Consider the following 3,390-nt stretch of genomic DNA (forward strand, 5'->3'; position numbering starts at 1 on the left):
TCACAATTAATACATCCAAATCAGTCGTTATAGCAAGTTTTTCTTTTGCGTAACATATAAGTTAGTCGTCATACGGGCACACATGTTTTTATTGAAAACGTACGTTTGGATTCAAATGTATCTTGGAAAATTAAGAATGAGGCCAGGATTTTTCCATCCTAAAACAGGAATTTATCTCCAAGAGAGGGTGGACTTGGACCTCTTACTTTTCAAGGGAGAAGTTTTCAAAGGTACTTAATTTCCATGGAAAAAAAGGGACCAGTACATGGGGAAAAAAGCTCTATATAATGACGTTTCAATATTGTAGGAGATGCATCATAAAGTTTCTAAACATAGTTATTTCCCATGGCAAACCACTATGTCACTTCCATTATGGCTCTTGCGTTGCTTTTTGGAGTCCTTATAGTTATTTCCCATGGCAAACCACTATGTCACTTCCATTATGGCTCTTGCGTTGCTTTTTGGAGTCCTTTTGGAAATCCCAACAAGTATTTTGTCTTTCTCCCTCCTCCTTTCTCACAAACACAAGCATGCATGCAAGAATGCGTATTCCCACATACACGCGTGAATTTAATATACACATGCAAGCAATGTTTTAAATATCGACTGATAAACCAATATTATCGGCGATTTATCGGTTTTTTGGAGCTTCCGCTATGATAAGTTTGATTTTAAGTCGGTTATCGTTAATTTGTGGATGTTTATCGACGATAATGCGACGATAACGTGAGTTATCGGCTGATATTGTAGGCTCAAAATATCAGAATTATCGGCATTTGGTTTGGGTTTGCCCTTTTGATGCATGTTTAGGACTTATTATTTGTTGTTTTTGGAACTTCGTTGTTTGGTGATTAACTTTATGAATATTGACATGGCTCATAACTATTAAATCTCAACTTAGTAAGTTAGTTTATAATATCGTGATTATACAATAATTATGTTGATGATTCTTCATTCTTTATATATGTTATCTTGTTATTAGCTTGCATTACTAATTAACTATGCACTCCAATGGTTATTGTGTGATCAAGAAGCAAGTTTCTACCCTTGGTTAGTTAGTGATCCTAAACATGATTATTTACATTTTGGTATGTTTATATTTCACTAAGTACCGATTAGATTACATTTTAGGGTACGTATTATACTATGTATATATATCATCCAGTAATATCACTCCGATAAGTACTACTTATCCCGATATATCCCCGACATCCGCTATCTGATATGGATTTTAACCGGCCGATAAATCCCCGATAGCCGATATTTAAAACCTTACATGCAAGCATGTATAGATAGGGACATTCACACACAAGATCAGTAGGACTGATGATAACAGCGTTTCATCTTCTTCTCTTCAACTTCTTTGCGTCGAACCATCATCCAAATTGTTTAGATGAATACGTGTTAAAGTGAATGAGCATGCATGCCCAAGTCTCACAAAGGCGGCACGAGAAATTTTAAAAATAATAATAATAATAATAATAATAACGCACAATTAATACTCTTCTGTTAATTTGCAGTGTGCTAAGCATAGGAGGGCTTGCTACGGAAGGTGCTGGGGACAACCATCGCGCTCGCCCGCGGACACCGTGAACTCTAACAGTAATCCAACACACTCGGTCGCGAATGAGGCTCTACAGCCCGACGCCGACCCTCCAGCCTCAGGGGGCTCCGGCAATCCAAGTGATCCTCGATCGTCCCAACACCGACCTCCCAGTCCGTCGCCTCCGACCCGTCCTTCACGCGTCGCCTGGGTCAGCGCCAACGTCGAAGGCCTACGCGCACCGACGTCTCCTTTCCGGTACTCGCGGTCGGCAACGAGGTTCATCCCCGACGCCGGCGCGTAGCGTCCTCCCAGCGATGCAGAACATAAGAACGCCGTCTGCGCCGCCGTTTGTGACCAGGTCAAGGTTCTTCGACGTGCGTGTCGCAGGCGTGGCTCGGCATCGTCCCTTCCCCCTCTCGGGCGGCGTCTCCTCCGGCGCGCTCCCGGACCTGCAGCCCAATCGTGCAGTATCCTGGCCAGACCCCGGCGCGCCGACTTCCTGGTCAACGTTTACCCCTACTTCAGCTACGTCGGGGACGAGGCACAAATTCATCTTGATTACGCACTGTTCACTGCGCCGGGGACGGTGGTGACCGACGGCCCCTACCAGTATCAGAACCTGTTCGACGCGATAATGGACTCCCTGTACGCGGCGCTGGAGAGGGTCGGAGGAGAAAGCGTGCTGATCGTCGTGTCGGAGAGCAGGTGGCCTTCGGCGGGCGGGTACGCGTCGACGACGGTCGAGAACGCGAGGACGTACAACCAGAACCTGATCGGGCATGTCGGCAAAGGGACCCCGAAGAGGCCGGGGGGAATCGAGGCGTACATATTCGACATGTTCGACGAGGACGGGAAGCAAGGCGCGGAGACCGAGAAGCACTTCGGGCTGTTCGATCCCAGCACCCGACAGCCTAAGTACCCGATCAACTTCAGCGGTTGAATTAAGGGCGCGCGAGGGGCGTCAAATTAATGCTTATGGAAATAAAATATGTTATACGTACGAGAAAATGTATCGCAAGAACAAGAGAAGATGCAATAAATAAATAAATGAAGATCCCCTATTTTTGATGAACCTTGTACGTAGTTGTTGAAGATCCACTTTCATTCTTTTTCAAATCTTGTCTGTTGGTATCATGACATACAACGCAACGGAAATAGCATATCATGACTATTAATCAAAATTGACATACAACGCAGCGGAAATAGCATATCATGACTATTAATCAAAATTGATTAAAAACTAGAAGAATACCTGAAATGCTTTCCGAGTTTCTACAACAATCTGTCCCGAGATCAATCCGAAATAGCTTCCTCAAGAGAAAAAACTTTCAATTGAAATCTACCCGTCACCGTAGAGGAGCAATTAATACGGAGAGATAGGTTCTCAAAAATCTATTTCTTCATATTATCTTCATAAGATTTTCAATCTCATCTATCTCCTCTCATAAGGCTACATATGAACCTTATTTATAGGATTACACTAGTCTTAGAGATTTTAACTTTAAACAATTCATAATTATTTAGAACTCTATCCATAACAATTAAAGATAGAATAGATTTGTTCAAAAACTTTATCCATAACAATTAAGGATAGAAATAGAATTGCATTGTATGTATACCTCTTCTAATGACATTAGTGAGACCAATTGGATCCCATATCGAGAACCAATTATTAATCAAATTAATAATTTTAATTTAACAATCAAATCCCTATTCGACCAACTGTTCATAAAAGCTCTTTCATAATATGGGATTAAATAATATCTTACATTCACTCCCTTCCAGTATCATTTATTTTAGGCAACTCTTTTAAGCAGGACAACTCACCTATTTGCTCATGCCTA

The 3,390-nt window shown here is 42.1% G+C and overlaps 1 pseudogene; it reads left to right on the forward strand.

The window, feature by feature from the left end:
* LOC109844054 overlaps window positions 1–2,614 on the forward strand; it is a 25,214-nt pseudogene extending 22,600 nt beyond the window's left edge.

This window comes from Asparagus officinalis, chromosome 5 (assembly GCF_001876935.1).
Source record: "Asparagus officinalis chromosome 5, Aspof.V1, whole genome shotgun sequence".
NCBI lineage: Eukaryota > Viridiplantae > Streptophyta > Magnoliopsida > Asparagales > Asparagaceae > Asparagus > Asparagus officinalis.